The sequence below is a fragment of the Sebastes umbrosus genome, chromosome 8 (assembly GCF_015220745.1).
Source record: "Sebastes umbrosus isolate fSebUmb1 chromosome 8, fSebUmb1.pri, whole genome shotgun sequence".
NCBI lineage: Eukaryota > Metazoa > Chordata > Actinopteri > Perciformes > Sebastidae > Sebastes > Sebastes umbrosus.
This window is the reverse complement of record NC_051276.1, coordinates 33,376,841-33,398,727: the sequence shown is the minus strand read 5'-3', so window position 1 is coordinate 33,398,727 and position 21,887 is coordinate 33,376,841.

Genomic DNA, 21,887 nt, shown 5'->3' with positions numbered 1-21,887 from the left:
AAATGAGCTCCACCTTTACCAGCTGCAACATTAAAGTGATGAACACATTAATGCATCAATTATTATTATAATCCAATGATATAATATAATATAATATAATATTGTGAAATTGGCCATTCTGTATAATGAATACTTGTACTTTTGATACATTAACTATATTTTGATGATGATACTTTTGTACCTTTACTTATGCAAGAATTTTACTTGTAACAGAGTATTTCTACACTGTATAGTATTCCTACTTTTACTTAAAATATCTCTGTTCAATTTAGATATGAAATAAGTTTGCTGTTTCACACTGAACCATTTGACTGTACTTAGTATCACACCTGTACTGGTTTCTGTAAACACTCCCATGCATGCACACTTAAACATAAACTGTTGCTAAACCTTACAAACAATATTTAACCACTTTAATGATTCAATGTTGTAAACTAGGGAATGTTATCCTTACAGTAAGTCTTTTTATAGACACTTGGTCACAATGTCAAAGAGTAAAATGGGTTTCTAATGTTTGTCTCAGCTCTTAAAGATGTATTCTGTGTACGGCAGTATGAGAGCGTGTCACTCAGACATTAGTGTCATGTCAGAAAGGCTTTGAATGTCCAACAACAAAGCCGTCGCTCAGCTTGCGTTAGCGTTATTTCTGGCCCCATAACGTCTATTCATCACAGAGGCTCTTAGCATATTTCCATATCATAAAACTTTTCACAGACAGCTCCGTTTTGCGCGGCATTATACGGTAACTCAGACGTTTGGACGTGTCAGCTGCAGAATAGATGGCACATTTTGGATCACCGACCGCGCAGCATGAAAAATGAATGAATGGCGTGGAAGCTGTGCGTGGCGGCGGCGGCGGTGGCGGTGGGCTACAGTCACTTAGAAGTGGGGCTGTAAAGATTGACAAGGCCCCCCTCGCTTGTGTTTTCATTGCAGCGGACGCTTTTGATGTTTTATGGGAGAGTCCTCGCCTTGTTGCCGGAGTCTTTGCCGTGACAGCAGTGCGACGGTCTTGAAATACAGCTGGTGCTGGCGGTGGTGGTGGGGGGGGTGATTCTCCACGGAGGGCAGCAAATGGTGCTTCACCGGGAGCCGGCGGTCCCCTGGTGGCCCCCCGCTGTCATCTGCCATCCTGACAGGCAGACAGAGAGGGAGAGTCAGCCAGGCTAAGTGACAGACACGCCAATGTGACCCAATCCACCAGAGGGAAGGCTTCATCACTGTCTTAAACGCCCTGATGTTCTCAGAGTTCAGAGACTGAGAGGACCGGGTCTGAGCCCGGGCTAACCTCGGCCCGCGGCCCCCCCGCTGATCAAACAGCGGCCGTGATGCATCGCAGCGGCCAGAGTTCAGCTACAGCGGCGGAGGGGAGGGAGCAGACAAACAGAGAGGCACTGAGGATGATGTATGGCATCAAGCATAATGCTGCTGAACGGACACTCAGAGGTCCTCTGGCTACACCAAAACATTTACTATCATCCCTCTGGACTCTTTTACCAAGCCACACCATTTTACAAACCGTTGATGTTTTCTAAGGTTTGTCCATTAAACATATTACTGTTTGAAAGTCAAAACAAAGGTGACATTTTAAACAACCTGTGAGATTGTTTGTGTTGCTCACACATGCAGTGGGAATGTTCATTTAGTAAATTATGGTCCCATTTAGAGTCAAATAGACCATAAAGCAGGGGATGCTTTAGGGCGGGGCTACCTTGTGATTGACAGGTCGTTACCACGGCGTTGTCCGGTCTGGGAGTTGTTCGTGTTTTCGTCTTACAACTTTAACCCTTTCACAGTGTGTTTACAGATCATGAAAGTTGATCAAAAACATTTTGGGTCACCTGAAAATGTCTTATTCAGTGTTCGTTGTACTTAGCTCCACCTTCTCGCGTCACTCGCCAAAAACCTAGATGGCGACGGCCAAAATGCTGAACTCGAAGCTTCAAAACAGCAGTCCACAACCAATGGCTGACGTCACGGTGACTATGTTCACTTCTTTATAGTTATAACTCTTATCATGTCATTAGGGTTACATCAGTTTGGGCTCTTGAACCGAATAACCTGCCTTACAAACTGCTAGCGAGCTATTTGAAACACATCGGGCTCTTCTTATTTCTCTATTTTGTGCCTCCTTGTCTCCTCGTCTCAATTCCTAAAACGCATCTCAAGGAGAGAGGAGGCTTGCCGTTGGAGATATGAGCGAGGATGCACAGGTGTATCCTTCGCCTTTGCCTTTTTAGCACCCGTGACGTATAAAAGAGGCGTGACAATGGACAGATGATCAATAATTGACATTGCGTTAAAACGGCGGCTCCGAAGCATGAATGTCTCATTTTGTTAAAATGCCTGTTGCCTCGACTCCTCTCTCCTCGTGTCTCTTCCTCGCCTCCTCTGCTCGCACCTCAGGTGGGAGGGACTAATGCTACTTTCACACTATGAACAACAAAAGCAATAAAATGGCCAGCGTGGCCAGCTGCACTGTCGGCGAGTTGCCATTGAAGTGTTGCTCAAGCTTTTGTTGACGTATTATGTCATTAAATAGCGCTGGGAACTAGCTAACAGCCTTTTTTAGCTGATGCTTCACCGCGTCATTGTAGTGCTGAAAAAAGTTAGGGCTCAACTTTGATTTGTAGCGCGTCACGCAGCGACAAGTGTCGGGCATTGGTTTGTAGCTTCATGTCAGCGGCTTCCATTGAAAATGACTTGTAGCCTGTTGCTGTGTCTCTCATAGTGTGAACACAGCTTAAGACACTTACTACAAACTAAATCTGGATATATCGGCGCCTGCTGCTTCAATTTAAGATCATTCTCTCCTGAGTCCCTCAACTTTACGGAAGTCCAAAACTAAACCCCTGGAGTCCTCCTATTGAGATGTTGTGTAGGCTGTGAACAACCCACAGCACTGACTGAATAATTCACCTTCTGTCTGCATCATACAGAGATGAAATATATTCTTTGCCCAACAAAAAGCCAAGATAAACTGCCAATATACTCTCAACTAAAAAGATAATCCAAATTACACACCATGGATGTATTACAAGAACAAGATACCGGGTTCCAAGTTGGCAATACATTCACTCCAATGAAAGTTGCTCAACAGGCGTATATGCACGGAGGGAAGAGTGTTTCTCTTTCACTAAAAAGTCGTCGCTGCCTCCATTTCTGACACAATGAGTTGTTAGTTTGAAACTTTCAGTAGGTCAGCATGTGACTTCACTGCACCCTGATCCCTTGATAGGTAGAAATCCACCTGTGTCAGTCTCTCTTAACGTCCACAGCTCTGACCCGTCACGGTGATCCACCGGTGGGACGGATGTGAGATGTTCTTTCCTCTGTAATTGCAGGAAAGTGCTTTTCCAGCCAGTTCACCCAGTCTATCCGTCCCTGAGAGACACGAGTGGAGACCATTTCCTCCTCCCCTTCTGGCACTTCTGGGACTTTTAACTTCTTCAAGAACTCACAGAGCCGAGGTCAGCCGTCAACTCCAGCATCTCACCGCGGTCCCCAGACCAGAACCAAAGTGAGACCTCAAACACTTCCCATCCATGACTCCTGGTACACTGGGACCTATATGTAATTAAAAGGGGGCTTCAAATTGCCCCCGAGCATTAAAAATGGATCCCGTTGGCAGCAAATGGAGCGTCTCCCCAGCTCATCTGCCGCCATCTTGTCCGGTCCTTGAGGGCTGGAGGCCCAGACAGATGCTCCTCCAGGAGGAGAGGGAGGTTTGTTTGTGCCTCAGGAGGAAGTGGATGTCTGCGACCGGCTGGAGCCTTTTTGGAGGATCCTTGAAGGCATTAAGTCAGAATATTGTTGCTGGAAGATGAAACAGCGGTCCAAGAATGAGAGGTTGTTAGGGTTTTTGACTGGAGACCTTTTATCAGGAGGTAGAATCAAGACAGTTTTAAAAAATGTGAATAATTAAATAATGAAACAAGTCAAGTTTCAGTTTACATCCGTGTCTGTCCAAATTGTCATCCCTTCATCATTTTTATCCTGTTAGACATTTGTGTGAAATTCTCATATTTAGCAAATAGATTTTTGAGTTATGGCCAAAACGTGTGTTGTGAGGTCACAGTGACCTTTGACCACCAAATTCGAATCAGTTCATCCTCGAGTCCAAGTGGACGTTTGTGTCAAATTTGAAGAACTTCACAGCAAGCGTTCCTGAGATATCGTGTAAGAAAGAGACGGACGAACAACCTGAAAAAATTATGCGACCACGGGTGTCTTCGATTCTGTAAAGTTTATTTATTTTTAATTTATTCATTAATAAGTAAAAATTAAACAAACAAAAAAACTAATAAAATAAACATATAGCAAACTCTTAATATACAAATTCTCATAAACAATATAAATAAACCATCAGCCCGGTTGCATGGCGTGTGAATGACACGGTAATTGTGAGTCATTTTGCATTTAATAAGAACGCTTCTTTTGGTGTGTCATGTGTACACCATGTAGTCGGTACTGACTGCAATGTAAACACATCCGCATGAATATGCTACGCTCAGAGTTAGTGAAGTAGAATAAAAAGAAAAAGAGAAACTGCTGATGGCGGGTGGGAGGGGAGGTGGATGGGTCCAACAAACACAGGACTTTCAACCAGAAGGCCGCTGTTTGTGTCCCAAAGTGTTGTTGAGTTATTTTGAAGTTGCGTTAGTGACATTTGTGACGTATTTTCCGTACTTATGTTACGTTGTTTCCGTACGTATTTTGATATTACGATGTTTTTCCTAAACCTAACTGCAGCCGTTACCGCAGTTTTGCCGCATGGCGTAAAAATGACGAGCAAATGAGGTGTATAAATGACATACGAAAAAACTCTAATGCTTTCTCATGACACATCAATGTCGTGCTATTTATTCACTTTCCCATGAGATCGGGTTGAAATGTCCAAAAAGGAGCAGGAAGAAGTGTATGATCCTACCACTTCTCCATAGCTCAAACAATTACATCATTATTTATCAGATCTAAAACTCATGAACAACTACCGCAATGGTATAACGGACAACCCAAATATCTACCCACTGTCAATCAGAAGCAGATTTTAGAGGTTTCCTTTCTGTTGTTGTGGGACCAGTCTACTTGTGAGAACCCTGGTGGTGAACCTTCACTTTCTACAGCGTGTCTTTCTGGATCAACCACATCAGCCCCAAACAGAAACCCCCCAGAAATGAAGCGTGCTCCCTCTCCACCAATGAGGAGCAGCTGCTCGTGTACTCGTCGTAGGAAGGCTAACCATATGAGCCCCGGCGTTTTCCCTCCACACTTATTACATTACCATGAGCCTGGTGGCGAGGGCACCGCTGCATCATAGACACGGCTATTACTTTGAGTGGATGCGGGGTGTCTGAGGAGGAGGAGGAGGAAGGCCCCTGACTCCTTGCTCCCCCACCACCTCCACCTCCACACACACACACACTCTCTCCAACCTCTTGCACCCGGTGTCAGAGCCTTCTCCTGTCAGTAATTTGTTGCTAATCAGCTGTCAGCTCGGAAGCGATGATGAGGTGATCATCGTGGGCGGTGGAAGGTAATGGCCTTAAAAGTCACAGAGTCAATGTCAATGGGATCACTCGGATTCAATCAGGGGCGGCCCGATGAAGGATGGCGCCCGCTGACATTACCACTCATTTTGAGCCCAAGCATCTGGGCCCTAGTAAATAACCATCAGTGGGTGGGTCCGGGGGACAGGTCATTAGCCCTGAGAAAAATAAATATCTCCTCTCTCGTGAAGGCTGCAAGTCATTTAGCACAGACTAGGAAATTTCACCCTAGATTAAGTATGATGAGCCAATATCAGTCAGAGGAGAGGCCATACTGAGCAGGGGGGGGCCCTGATGAGACGCAGGGAAAATTTATACGCCGGCTTCAGCAAATGTAATATGATTTTAAAGGCGAGGAAGTGTGTTGGCACAGGGCTGGAAGGAGGGACAGGACCACTTGAAACTCTGCGTGTTTGACTGATGGGAGCTTTTTAAGAGCTGATGTCTTTGGACTGAAGCTGCTGATGATCGCTGGTGCTTTCTGCTGAGACTCTACATTTTCAAATTTGCCCAATTTGGCGGTAGATATTGATACAGATGTGTAGTTTCATGTAGATTTATATGGTTGTCATCGATTCTGGGACACATTTCTGGCTTTGTTTGGAAATAAATTTACAAAAGAATCAAACAATTTCATCAATAAATCAACTGAAACTGAACATTTAAAAGTTTCTAGATAAGAACCACCATTATTTTAGAGGCTGCAGACAATGACTGGTTGATATAGATAATATCAACCCCGGTAAACCAATATAACCTCTGGCATAATTTAATTTACTTTTTATTTTATTGCCATTGCAAGAACACAATAAAACTCAGTGCACAGCGAGCTGTCAAGGTTTTAAAACGTCAATAGAGTTTAAATGAATATGAAAAAAAAGAATAATAAGTAGTTCTATAGAGCAGATTCTGTGAAGTTCAAATGTTAAATGTATAAAAAACTAGGGCTGTCAAAGTTAAAGCGATAATAACGCAAATTCGTTTTAACGACACTAATTTCTTTAACGCATTAACGCAACTTGTAAAGCTAGAGTGAAGATACGTTTCTCTCTGTGGAGCCCCGTTACTTCCCAAGACACGAGAAACCTCTGTTGGTCTGGAGGAGCTGCAGCAGTTATTTCTGCACAAACATCCACTGAACATTCACTAGATATTCTCAGAGCTAAACTAACTCTCCTGCAGTGTGGAGTGAGCGCGCGTTCACGTCTAGAGGTGGAGTGAGTACGCGAGAACGCGCGTGCTGTCTGGGTGAAGGTGAGCAAGCAGAGGAGACGAGACATCGGCCACACGCGAGCGCGCATATGCGAGCGCGCATGTGTGCCGACCCGCTACATTTATACGCTTAGAAAGTTACAAACAGTCCCTTTAAGGTACATTTTCAACGGATAAAAAATGTGCGATTAATTTGCGATTAATTAATCGATTGATAGCCCTAATAAAAATGTATGAAAAATTTAAAAAGTGTAAAAATATGTTATAAAATCTGCCAATGTGAAGATGAAGTGAAATAAAATATCAAAATTAAATAATAAAACATATCTGTTCGCCTCTAAGCAGTGCGTCTCCCTATCATCTTGCCTAACAGCACTCAGAGGTCAAAGGCCACATACCAGTGACCTTGACAGGAGGAGGGAGAACAGATAGGGGACACGTTTTGCTGCTGCTGAGTTGAAGGAGGTGTCTAATTGGCTAATTAATGTTGTGGCTGTTACTGTGTTTCCCCCTCCGGACCCTTGCAGGTCAGCAGCTCACAGCAGGAACCACAGCTTGAAGGATGTTGCTAACTTATTACATCACACACCCTCTCAATGGATACCACTGTTACTCGTGGCTATTTTAAATGATGTTTCTTTCTTTGGGGGCATTTTTGCGTTTGGTTGATGGCAAATAGCAGACGGTGACAGGAAATGAGGGACGCGAGAGGGACGACATGCAACAAAGGTCACCAGCCAGACTAAACTTGGACGTCCTGATTACATGGTCGGTGTCTTAGACCCCTCAGCCACCGGGACGGACATACTGTCAACATCTTTAAGACAGTTTTAATTACATTTGTTTTCTGTTCTTCTCCTCTTAAAGGGACTGTTTGTAACTTTCTAAGCGTATAAATGTAGCGGGTCGACACATATGCGTGCTCGCGTGTGGCCGCTGTCTCATCTCCTCTGCCTGCTCGCCTTCACTCAGACAGCGCGCGCGTTCTCGCGTACTCGCTCCACCTCTAGACGTGACAGAAGAGTTAGTTTAGCTCTGAGAATATCTAGTAAATGTAGAGTGGACGTTGTGTGCATGTGTGCCGACCCGCTACATTTATACGCTTAGAAAGTTACAAACAGTCCCTTTAACTGGGAAAGTGGCTGCATGTCAGCGACACTACACGCAGCATCGTAGCTGCTATGTTAACGTTCCCGGACGGTGAACTAAAGACTCCCGTCAACGATATCTGTTGTGCTCCTGCAGCTGGCACACCGCTGATTGCGAGGCAGAAATCTTGTCGGTTAACGGTTAATAATCGGTTAACAACAGTCGGTTATCAGTTAAGATTTTTTTTTTTCAAAATGAGCATCCCTAATGTTAGGGTGGAAAATCATGTGTGTTTATTGCACTTCCTTATCAATAAATATCGTTTACATGCAACTGTATTATATTGCGTAGTGTATTGTGTTATTACGCCCCGCTTATCTTAGAGTGACGGGGCGGCCACATAGTCGGCGCTCCAAGCAGTCAGGGGTTCGATGCCTTGCTCAAAGGGCAGGAGGTGAACTGGCAACTCTCCAGCTACCAGTCCTCACTCTGTAACGTGGTCCATGCAGGACTTGAATTGAAGCCAAGTCCCTAAAGACTGAGCTACTGCCTCCCCAAACAGGTAAAAACAAGTACGTTAGCAGTAGGACTTCTTTAAAATCAGCTTTACTAGTAATGACGACTGTCTGTTGACAGATTTGTTGGCTTGCTGATTTGCTGCACTTCAGTCGAGGTTGCTCATCTTTACGGAGCCAGAACCAACTTACTTTTGTTGTTTTTTTGGTCTTCATACATCTTTCCTGTCATCATTTGTTGAGACACATTAGAGTTATAAAACTAATTTGGTTTTACTGTGTAATAAAATAACGGCATTAACCTAATCTATGGTATTAACAAAGGACACATGAAGGAGAATTTGCACTGCGCCTGACACTGTATGCTTTTGAAGCTCTATTATGTGTCAAGTTTTGGAGAACAGTAGAAGAAGACTCTTGTGAAAGTCGTGCACACACACTTCATCCAGCCTGACTAATGTAAAGCCTCCATGATGCACAAATGACCCCGGCGGCTCTGAACTGTCATCAATCCAATTAATAGGAGATGGCTCCGAATCCATTACAGCAAATATAGTACAAACATTATTATATTAACCTCCAAATCTCGTCTAATTCTATCAACATAATTAATTTAATCCATTTGCAAAGTGCCGGTTTTATGAATAATTAATATCAACACTTAAATATTAAATATTCATATTTGTTCATGTATCTCAATTGTGTTGGAGCGCCGCTGCTCTCAGTCAGCTGTGGATGTGTGTGTGAATGCGTACAAGACTGACCTCCCTAAAAACACTGTCATCAGTCATTTCAGCAAATGACTAAAAACATCAAACAGTATGTTTAAGTAGAAGTGACAAAATCCTCGGGAGGCCGCAGGATTACAGTACGATGTCCGTTGGGAGCAGAAGAGGAAATAGTGTAACTAGGGCTGTCAAAGTTAACAAGATAAGTTAATGCAAATTTGTTTTAACGCCACTAATTTCTTTAGCGCAACTTGCGATTTGTAGGTTGTAGCGGCTCAGTTCTTAAGCTAGAGTGAAGATACCGGTATCATATGAAACTAGAAAACCTGTTGAATCCATTGATACCAACCATGTCATACTAGCTTGTCATGAAGGAGGCTAACTATCGCTCCAAAGTTACACTACATTTTGGTGAGGAAAAACTGTCATGTCCATTTTCTTAAGGCCACCGGTGTCATTAACAACAAGATTTTCTGAAAATTCCACATAGTACCTTTAAATATAATGTTCCTAAAGGTTGAAAATAAATCTGGAAAAAAATGGATTTTGTCATAACATGATAATATATTAATTTACATAGACATGAGATGTAAAAATCCCAGTTTATTGCTGATGTGGTGCTAAAAAAATATGTTTGAAAAATGTGTTTTCAAATGTACCAACATCAGTGACATGTTTTTGACATGACATGAGTGAAAATCAGAAAATATTGGCAGTAACTTTGATGCAAAAACATTCATACAGAAACTATCGAAAGCCATTTTCAGACGATCTCTGGTGTGTTTGCATGTCAGAGTGACTTCCATGGACTCACAGTCGGGTTCACCAACTCTCTCTCTCCCCTCCCCTCATCTCCCCTCCATCTCTCTCTCTCTCTCCCGTCATCCCCCCTCCATCTCCATCTCTCTCTCTCTCTCTCTCCCCTCATCCTCCCCCTCCATCTCTCTCTCTCTCTCTCCACTCATCCCCCCTCCATCTCCATCTCTCTATCTCTCTCTCTCTCTCACCTCCTGGGTCGTGGCCATATATCTCCCCTGTTCTCTCGCCCGATGCCCAACACTCAGCAACTCTTGGCGAGGCATCATTAGGTATAATGTACTTCCTCTCTCTCTCTCTCTCTCTCTCTCTCTCTCTCTCTCTCAGGGATATTTTGGAGTGGGGTGCTCGAGCTGACCTTACTGAAGGGCTCAGACAGAGCTGCCAACTCTGTCCGTCTCTCTCTCCCATCTCCATTTATACCCCCCAAACACACTCCCCCCATCTCCACCAGTGTTTGGTGGGCAGACATGGCAACACAGTGATTTACTACTGAAAGCAAAGTTACAGCTACCAATCAAAACTATGTTGTAACTCTTGTTATTGCCTTCATTAAGAGCCAGCTTGAAGTTGAACTACCAAAAGGCCGATCAGCTGCTTGATTTGTTTTTAATATACAATAGTATTCTGTTGTCAAACTAAAGCCTCTTTCCCACCGGACAAAAGAAAACACTAACATCTGGCTTTTGTCTTCAGTGGGAAAGCTTACAATCAGCATTCATTCCAACTCTGCAGTAGTCACAGGTATTTATTGGAGGGAAACATGACGACCGGGTGAACGCGCTAATATCCGTTCCTTTTCCGGCATTACCTGTGTCATCTCAGCTACAAATTCATCCATCTACGTCCGAGCAGCGCTCGAACATCGTTCCAAATTCATCACCTAGTTTGAAGAGAGACTACTGTAGGTAGTTGTTGGCTAGTTAGAACTTGGTGAACTAGCAGCTTCACAAAGCCAGTCTAAACTTAAAGCAGCATTAATTGATTGGTTTGGCCACTTGTGCTACACCCATTGATGACACCCTAACCCAGTGGTGCCTGGTTCTGGAGAGCCAATCCACACCCAGTTAGCTGGATCAGTGGTGTTCAGCCAATCTAGAGGCCGGGGCCACTGCTGTAACCAAATCTGGATTTGGTTACGGCGTCCTAAAACTCAACCAGTATTGAGCAAAGAGAGCTTCCTTCTGTGTTACCTCCACCTTTATACTACACGTATCTTTAATCTTTAAGTTTAACTCAAACTTATGGATCCAGAGGAGCTTTCTGAGTTACTTTTCTATGGAAGATCAAAGAAGTCAAACAACAGCCCCGATGAACAGTGTCTCCCTAATACTTTTAAACTCAAAGTAACAGAAGAAGAAAGGATAATCCCCAACTGCACTACCTTATAATCACTTTTTACACTAAAATTAGCGCGTATATGTATTATAAATGCGGGAAACTCAAGTCGAGTGCTTTCTGTTTTTTGTTTTTTTTCTTCTAGTGTGTCACGTTCGATGTCACAGACACGCCGGAAAACAGGGTTAGTAAACAGCAGAACGCAGCATAGAGGTCAGTGCAAATCTTACGGTGGTTACTCCTTTTTTATACCTGTTACTTACTGTAGGTATGTTAACTAGGTGCCGTGCTAACCTCGAACACTATGGTAATGAATAAGCATGAAAACGTAATCTTTCTTCCTTTATCATATCTATTATTTTCCAGTCAATGGTCAATTAGTTCAGTTGTTTAGTTCTTTGTCTCCAAACATTTGAGTTTAACAGAAACAATGAGATTATTTCTGTCTCCTCAGCAGTTTTGCTTCTGAAAAAAATAAAAGTCCGACCTATTAAAAGTTTGCGGTGTTGCTTGATAGGACAGTTTTATTCTCACATAAAGATTTGCCGAGTTGATTTATTCCCGAGGCTCTTACAAATAAACAAATACCCTCCACCCGACACTCGCCACCCCGCCATGTCCAGTGACAGAAGCAGGTGCTGGGTCCAGGTGGGCCTGCCAACACACGAGGCTGGCACGGACCAGCGGGGGGTCCGACCGGGACTGATCTCAGACCTCCAACACCGCAAAACCTGTTGCCAAATTCCCCCACAACACACAAAACACATATACTGACTGAGTGCTTTAAAAGGCAAACTGGGAGGGTGTGTGCATGTGTGGATGAGCTGATGGTGAAATGATAAACAAGAGGGACAAATTAGCCCCAAGTTTGATTCTGAGCGTGTGTGTGTGTGTGTGTGTGTGCGTCGAAGCTGATGAACCCTGCCTGGAAGACGATCATTAGTGAGTCAAATACCAGCACAAATGGCCGCCCGCGATAATGGCTGACATTCATCTATGTCTGAGTCTTGTCCAACTCGCCGCTTAACGCTCACACAACGAGGGAGCTGAAGTCTGACGAGGGAAAAAAAAACTTTGTGGAGGAAAGAGTCCAAACTCGTCTCCAAGTAGGAACCTCAGTTTATATATTTACATCCTGAGCTGCAGTTAAAGGGAGAGGAGTTACCTCAGATTGACCCTAAATGACGTTACAATGGAATAACGATTGAGCTGTAACATCCTGAAAATAGATCTAACTAAATCTTCCTCTCCCCGTAGAAGAATCATGTATGATGAAGTAGTGCAAAGGAAGGAAATAAAAGCTTGTTGCGTAACATTTTAACACTCACCCACTTTGGTGTGATCAATCAGGCGCCCGTGCACAGTCCATCCCTCTGCCCCCCCATCTGTTATTGCAAGTGCTGTCCATATAACAGGCGCCTGTCAATTTCGCCTGCTTTTTATTGACTCATCCTCTGAGCCACGGAGGGGTTTCGATCACAATTATCATTTTTTATGAATACATTTTCATGAATATATTAGCGTCCTCCTCCCCACCAGCACCGCCGCCGCCACCCACCACCACACATACACATACACATTTGGTGGAGTGTTGTTTTCTCACAGTTAATCAGTGGCCAGATAAATCAGAGGCCATATTTGCAGTCCATCTGCTGGGAAGGTGCAGTGGGCTCCAGACGCCATTCAAACATGCTGGACAATAACAGGAAGTGGAAAGACAGCACGCAGACGTTGCAGGCATCACACTTCACTGTTCACTATGTTCTGGCGATACAGATGTCAGGCCGAGAGGACAGAACACAAAGAACTTTTTTTGGTTCTACATCTTGCAACTTGTTGGTAGTTTTGATTGAATTTCTTACCAGTTAACACTTGTACATCCTGACATCTTGTACATCCCAAACTTCCTCCTCGCTCACGGCTGATGTTTAAAGTGAGACTGTAACTTCAACACATTCTCCCGACTCGTCAAATACCGCCGTTTGGTCAGTGCCCCTCGGCATCGGAGACCGACGCACGGGGTACCCCTTTTGCGTTACTTTTGAACGGACCGGGGACGGCATGTCAATATACACTCGTTACATGCATAGTGTCCTTTCAAAATAAACTTTCGTTTTCACAGGAAGTTAGGTTTAGGCAACACAACCACTTAGTTAGGGTTAGGAAACGGTCGTGGTTGACGTTAACTTCACTGACTAGCGACTCATGAGAGTGATGATACCGACAAGTCATGTGACTAAAGACTGACGTGACAAAATAAGTCAGCGTTACTTTTAGTTTCACACGGGACACGAACAGCGGTCTCCTGGATGAAAGTCTTGTGTTTATTTGACCTATGCACCTCCCCTCCCTCCCGCCCTTACTGGATTCTTACGCTATTAAAGCTGCAGTAGACAGTATGTTTCTGACATCATTGGGCAAAAATTCCATAATAACCTTTCAGCATTTTGTAATTCAAGTGTTCTGAGAGATAACTAGACTTCTGCTCCTCCTCATGGCTCTGTTTTCAGGCTTTAGAACATCTAGCCTTTGACGGGAGACTTTGACCAATCAAAGGTCATTTCATTGAAAGAGCGTTCCTATTGGCTGTGCTCCGGTCATGTGACCGGTACTTGGCATTCCTTCAACAGATTTCACAATGGCTACCGGGTCACAAACTTTCTCATTTTACAGCTAAACCGTGCACTACAAGATGGTTCTGAAAACATCTGAGGAGAGAAATAGGCATTACGAAACATAATATTGATTCATATTGATTCATATTTGATCAGCGCTGCCTAGTTTGACCGTTTGGTCAGAGTTTGCGAGTGATTGACAGCCGGCTCTCATAGACGGCAGCTGGACAGCAGACCTCAGATCAGCTCTGACTGCTTGTTTTCCTCCGGTCTGTGAAATCGTGCAGATGCTGTAAGGAGCACCGGAGGACACAGAGGAACATGATTTTCTTCAGGTTACCTGTTTCATGTACTACTGTCACGATATAGCGACCGTTTCATAAAAATATATTTTTTTTAAGCATATTTGCTCCAATCTTTCCTAATTCAGCTTTAATACTACGTCACTTGATCCGACCGCCGAATAACACCGCTGGAGGGTTTACATTGGCGTTAGTTGAAAGCCCGGTTGAAGTTATTTGACTGTTACTAAAGGGTGCCTCGGTGCGTCAGTTTCCAATTCTGAGAGGCGCAAGGAAATAACACATTCTTCTTCTTGCTGACTTTAAGGCACTTCTCAATTTGTTCCACTACATTTTAGCATTTAACATTATCTTGTAAATGTCACTTGTGGTGACGGTGGGTCGTTTTCAGTGAAAGTTACGTCGTCTACATTCAAACTGTGTTGGGTAAGAAATATTCTCAAAACCTCAAATTCTCTTTCAGATGAAAAGCAACTCATGTAACCAGCCCATTCTAATTCCCATGGCGTAAATTACTGACGCTTTGTCACAAGGGAAACTTAAGCATTTATATGCAGTGCACCAGGCTTTCAATTAACTAGAATGGAAACCCATCCGTGTCAATATTAAACGCTCAGAGAAAACGACTGTGGTGACGTAGTTTAAAGAGCGAAAAGACACATACGGGATGGGCGGGAGGGGAGGTGGATGGGTCCAACAAACACAGGGCTTTCATCCAGGAGACCGCTGTTTGTGTCCTGTGTGTTGAATTTCACTTTCATCTTACAATCAGCCGTCCGTTCGCTTCCCGTGTTCCCAACGTTAAGTCTTGTTAAAGCATCTCAAGATAACTTCTGTTATGACTTAACGTTATTTAAAAATAAACTCAATTGAATCAGGTTTCATTTTCACTTTACAAACGTAGTAACTTTAAGCCTAAATTAATTTTTTTTGCTAAACCTAACAAAGTGGTTTTGTTTGAATTCACCTAATGCACATGTTTAATGCGACCGTAAAGTGACGTTATTGGTCAAAAATACAAAAGAAAACCATCTAATATCAGAAATATCGAAGTTGCACAGATGCTTGTCCACCAAATTTCCGATTATTTAGATGTTTTCCATTTACAGACATTCACTGTATTTATATATATTTTGCTAACAGACAAACATGACTTGTTTCTAACCTAATTCAGATGTATGAGAAGATGCCTTAGAGGGAAAAATTAGAAAAGAGTAGAACAATTAAAGAACCGGGGAATCGAGGACAGGGCATCGTTGCTTAAAATCAAAAAGAGCAACTCCACCGGTGAGTCTCTGAAACTCTGAATAAAGACCCAAACGGTAGCCGGGTGCTTTGTTATTCCAGATGGCTTTATGGGTCATGAAAGAGTGATTCACGCGTCACTTTAAAAGTGCTCGTCGCCGGCCTGCCGTCTAACCGCTCCTCTCCTTAAAAAGCGGGAAGCACCCCATCAATTATTTGCTAAGCAGCCATACTGAAGATCTCACTTTGAACAGTGTGTGGGGACGGCAGCCCTGTCAGCGTGATGATAGATGCACTGGAGGCTCACGCTGCCCCAGCACGCCTCTCTGAGGGTCGGCAGCTGCACAAAGCCGGAGCTGTCTCTGTGTGTGTGTGTGTGTGTGTGTGTAGAAAAGCAACACACATACACAAAAACACACACACATAGCCATGCATGCCCTCAAACTCCCAGGGATGCGTGCACAAACACACCTGCACATATGCAAACCCACATTAGCATAAACACCTTGTCTTATTCACACATACTGACACACACAGAATACACATACACATGCAGGAATACTAATAACAAGCAGGGGAACTAAGTACAGCGGGAGCAGATTTTGCGGTATTTGTACTTTATTTGAGTATGCCCATTCTATACTTTATACGCCTACTCCCTTAAACTTGTAATCTTTATCAATAAAATGTATTGCTGTCAAAGTTAGCACGATAACGCATTAACGCAAATCGTTTTAATGCCGCTAATTTCTTTAACGCATTAACGTAACTTGCAATATTTAGGTTGTAGGGGGCTCAGTTTTAAAGCTAGAGTGAAGATACTGACATCATATGAAACTAGCTTGTAGTGAAGGAGGCTAAATAACGCTCCAAACTTACGCTAAATTTTGGTGACGAAAAACTGGCATGTCCATTTTCAAAGGGGTCCCTTGACCTCTGACCTCCAGATGTGTGAATGTAAATGGGTTCTATGGGTACCCACGAGTCTCCCCTTTACAGACATGCCCACTTTATGATAATCACATGCAGTTTGGGGCAAGTCATAGTCAAGTCAGCACACTGACACACTGACAGCTGTTGTTGCCTGTTGGGCTGCAGTTTGCCATGTTATGATTTGAACATATTATTTTATACTAAATGTAGTACCTGTGAGGGTTTCTGGACAATATCTGTCATTGTTTTGTGTTCTTAATTGATTTCCAATAATAAATATATACATACATTTGCATAAAGCAAGAATATTTGCCCACTCACATGTTGATAAGAGGATTAAATACTTGACAAATCTCCCTTTAAGGTACATTTTGAACTGATAAAAAATTTGATTAATTTGCGATTAATCGCGATAAACTATGAACAATCATGCGATTAATCACGATTAAATATTTTAATCGATTGACAGCCCTAATTAATTGTTGCGTTTAAATTTAGCTTTCACTTTTCCTACGCAGTAGGTGTAGTAGGCCCCTAATGACCCACATCTATGGTGCTTATAGCGACCGATAATGCCTATTTGATGACCTGATAACGGTCTTATCGGGCGTCGTGAAATGGTGCAAATGCTATTAGGAGCGCTAGGAGGAGGCAGAGGAACATGATTTTTTTCAGAATATAGTGACAGTTTTATAAAAAATAACTTTTTATCATAGTTCCCGACTGCAGCTTTGAGTAAAACTTTGAGTACTTTGAAAGTAGTGTGGTTTTGTTATTGTTACTTAAGTAAATTATTTAAATACTTCTTCCACTACTGCTAAAAAAGATAAGAAGCATGCACACACACATACTGTAGGAAGACCCACAAAGACACATGAATGCATGCAGACAAAGAGCATCACAATATTTGGGTTTGATTTGTAAATCATCTTAACTCCACACAGCTGCAGACCCAGCAGAGCCGGGGCCACTAATTACACCGTTTGCCACTTTAATGCCCGACGTAGCCATCGAGGATTCAATTGGGTCTGCGGAGAATTAATAGAGCATTAATCAACATGCGCTAATTAGCTAATAACGTGTTAATTAAATCAGGTATTTAAAGTTCTGAGACGTGTAATGCTTATTCTACCGTAGAGAGAGGGAGAGAGAGAGTCTGTCTGTACATGCATGTTGTAACGAGGACGACGGCGAGTCAATACAAATGTCACGGTGTCGGTTAAATCCGACCCTCATCGCTCCATTGGGGTTTCCCTCTTTGCACCATTGTTATCCCCCACCACCCGACCCCTGACCCCGCCCACCTCGACCCCTTAACAAGTCTTCTTCTCCCTCGTGATCAGCTGCGACAAATTTACACACAAATAATCGGATCAATGTCGCCGTTTAGGCCGCCATACGCCGCGCGCTCAGCTGACGTTCATAGATTCTGCTGAGCGGGATGGAGAATGGCAGAAAGCCGATAGCCGGGCTCGTCTTTGAGGTCCAGATCAGTGAATTACTCTGATGGTGTGGAGCCTGTCCCCCGGCTGCTCTTAATGTGAAATCAATACGGCCTCGTCCACTCACCGGTGTAAAACGCTTGACCTGAGGATTGACTTTTTTGTTTTTTCTCCCCTCTCTTTGTCTTCTAAGGAACGGGTCCGTAAGTTTGAGGACAGCTTTTATTTTTGCGGCGATACACATTCTGCTGAGGCTGCTGTTCCTGTTATATCAGGCGCTGTAGGGATCTCTGGGATCAACCTCACTCCAACATTACAGCCCACACTATCACCTGACTTTCACCTCGAAAGCAGCATACCAACAGCTCATACCTAAGTGCAATAAAGGTCTATTTGTAAGGTGTTTATACATTTAATGGTGGACATCCAGAGGCACAATAATATTACTTGAGGCCCCGGGGCTTCTGGAGGCCCCTCCACAACTTTAAGTCAGAACCCCCCCGTCAATGGACAGTGATAAATATTAAAGTCATAGTCAAGTCAGCACACTGACACACTGACAGCTGTTGTTGCCTGTTGGGCTGCAGTTTGCCATGTTATGATTTGAGCATATTGTTTTATGCTAAATGCAGTACCTGTGAGGGTTTCTGGGTAATATCTGTCATTGTTTTGTGTTGTTAATTGATTTACAATAATAAATATATACTCATATTTGCATAAAGCAGAATATTTGTCCACTCCCATTTTGAAAAGAGTATTAAATACTTGACAAATCTCCCTTTAAGGTACATTTTGAACGGATAAAAAATGTGTGATTAATTTGTGATTTGTTACAGCCCTAAATCAAACACTACAAGAGTTGATCTCACACAACTTTAACCAAAATCAAGATAAAATTTCAATGAAATCAGCTGTTTGGCTGAAAGTAAAATCTTGTGACGTTCCTTACGAGACCATAGAGACGTAACACCATGTGCTTAAAATCAATTGTCGATTTCCCCCGTTCTCGTTCACATGTCTCCTGGTGGATCATGTTTTAATAAACCCCTCCGTACGTCCTCTTGACCCCGCCGTGTCACCGTCTCCTCCTCCTGTCTGTCCCCCAACGCTCCCAGTCACCTCACCTTAAAAAGGAGGAGGCCACAGATCAATACGTTTGATGGGGAGGCAATAAGCAGCCCTATTAAGTGACAAAGGTTTACTCTGTAACAGCTGGGCTGGCGCGAGAGCCGAGCTTGTCTGACTAATGAATCGTGAAACAATCAGGCAGTAGCCATTTGTGTTTAGATCTGTAAATATGGCGCGGTACAAGTGCCAGACCATCGCTGGCACTCCAGCTGGGGCCACAGATGGTCTGGATTGGAGGCGAGGCGCAGGCAAACCGTTAGCTCCTCCGGCCCACACTGCACCGCACCTCCTCTGTCTCTGAGTGACAACTTCACTTTCGCGCTAACTTAGCCCGCCTGCCCCACATTGGGAGCCAGGATTTGGTAAAAAAAAAAACCCTGACAGCTCCTGAATGGGAGCCCAGCCGATGAGCAGTCTTGCTGCAATCCGGCAGAGGGAACCAGGGGGAGTAGAGAGCCAGGCGAAAAAAGAGAAGAGCAATGATGATCCTGCTATTTAAAGACATGATCAACCTAATTAACCTTGGGATGCCAATGACTAATTCTGAGGTGGCTGCTCCTCCGCCACAAGAGCGGCGAGGTGGAGGCCTCATAAATCTCACTAATAAGAAGCACTTTCTCAAATACGAGGAACAACGGCGGGCGCGCAGGCTGGTCATTATTTGGAAGAGGATTGAGAATACTGTATGTGGTGTTCTTATCAGTTAAGCCGGGGGAAGGAGGCGGCTGGTAATGTGGCGGAGATGGGCTGTATTTCACCCGGCGACAGCTGAGTCAACACAGAAACATTCAAATAGACAAATAAGAATTCATTTCAAAGACCTTTTGTCATTTACCCGCACAAATGATTGAAATAGAGAGAGGTGGAGGGGTGGTGGTGGTGGTGGGGGGTGCGTCCTTGAAGATACAGCTACGAGAGAGATGAGAGGCTTATTTAATCTATTTTCAAGGTAAAATGATCTTCCGGCGCTTTGCTCTACAACATTTGGTGCAGCGAATGTGAAAGCGGTACAAAGCCATTACAATGCCCCCAAGTCTATTAAACTGAATGACAGACGTTGTTTACAACCCCAACTGCTTCTGCAAGCGCACCATTATCGCTGCATACTGATGCCGGCGTCAACAGCAGGATTGGCTGTCGTTTACAGACGGACGGAAACAGAGCGTCTTAAAGAAACATTTATCAGCCCTTTTCTAAAGGATTTGGAAGCTGCTAATCACTACATGGCAGGTTTACCTTCATTACCTCCACCGGCATATTGGCCTTCGGTCGGTCCGTTTCAACAATATACTGGCTGATTCAAATACAATACACCGATGTCACATGTTAGTCACATCCAGCACTATAACGCGTTACTTCCAAACATGTTTAAATGTTTTCTTTGTACTTTTTACACATACAGAAGGTGAAACACGCCACTATTAAGGACTTTAAAGTAGCTAAATCACATTGCAAGCATTACAGTGGAACAGTATTTATGATTAATTTAAATAGTTTAAAGGCACAGTGAAACAAAACACAAACAAAACAGTAACTTAGCTAAGCTCTTCCATCATTTAAACGCACACATGACTAGTTTGTGTGTTTTCTGTTCTGTTGTTTGGGTGTCAGTTAATTAGTGGGATATCTCAAAATCTTTAGGAGATTTCAATTAATAGAATTTAGATCATGGACTGAAAAGCAATAAGTTGTCTTTGCTGCAGACCCCATTGTTTATAAGATATATATATACTTTTTTTCCATGGTCTTTGTTATTTAAGCTTCCGATAAGCACTGAGAAATATAAATTCAAGCTACAATAGATATGAGACCCATCAAAATATATACAAAATAAATATTATTATAATTAGGGCTGTCAATCGATTAAAATATTTAATTGCGATTAATCGCATGATTGTCCATAGTTAAATATGATAAATTGCAACTTAATTTGTCAAGTATTAATTCTCTTATCAACATGGGAGTGGACAAATATGCTGCTTTATGCAAATGTATGTATATATTTATTATTGTAAATCAATTAACAACACAAAACAATGACAGATATTGTCCAGAAACCCTCACAGGTACTGCATTTAGCATAAAACAATATGCTCAAATCATAACATGGCAAACTGCAGCCCAACAGGCAACAACAGCTGTCAGTGTGTCAGTGTGCTGACTTGACTATGACTTGCCCCAAACTGCATGTGATTATCATAAAGTGGGCATGTCTGTAAAGGGGAGACTCGTGGGTACCCATAGAACCCATTTACATTCACTGATCTGGAGGTCAGAGGTCAAGGGACTCCTTTGAAAATGGCCATGACAGTTTTTCCTCGCCAAAATTTAGCGTAAGTTTGGAGCGTTATTTAACCAGTTTTCTTAAAACTGAGCCTGCTACCCCTTCCGGAAGATCGCTATCGCAAATTGTGTTAATGCATTAAAGAAATTAGTGGCGTGGAAGCGAATTTGCGTAAACGCATTATCGTGTTAACTTTGACAGCCCTAATATATATATTATTAAATAAAAAAACAACAACAAGGAAATACATAAAACAAAGACAAAAATAAATAAATAAATTATTAATAATAATAATAATAATAATAATAATAATAATAATGATAAAGTGGATCAAAAAATGAGATAAAGAAATTTAATATGTATGTATCCCATAAAAAAAAATCCAAAAGCAGATTAAACATTTCTAAACATTTTCTATTCCTAAAATAACATATTGTGCTTAAAGGGACTATGCAGTCTCAGTGTTGAGTTTGAATTCTGCATTTTTTATTTTTTAGTTAATTTGGCATCTTAAAGCTCTGCTTGCTGTTGCATATTGCTATAAAAAATCACATGAGAAAGTAGTGATAACTATGGCGGTCAACTGCAGTTTAATTCAACAAATATGAGCCACATTTGCATCTATCTTTGCATCTATTTATCTATTTAAAAGGTCCTTTGTCATGAGGTGTTTACATGATTTTGTCAAACC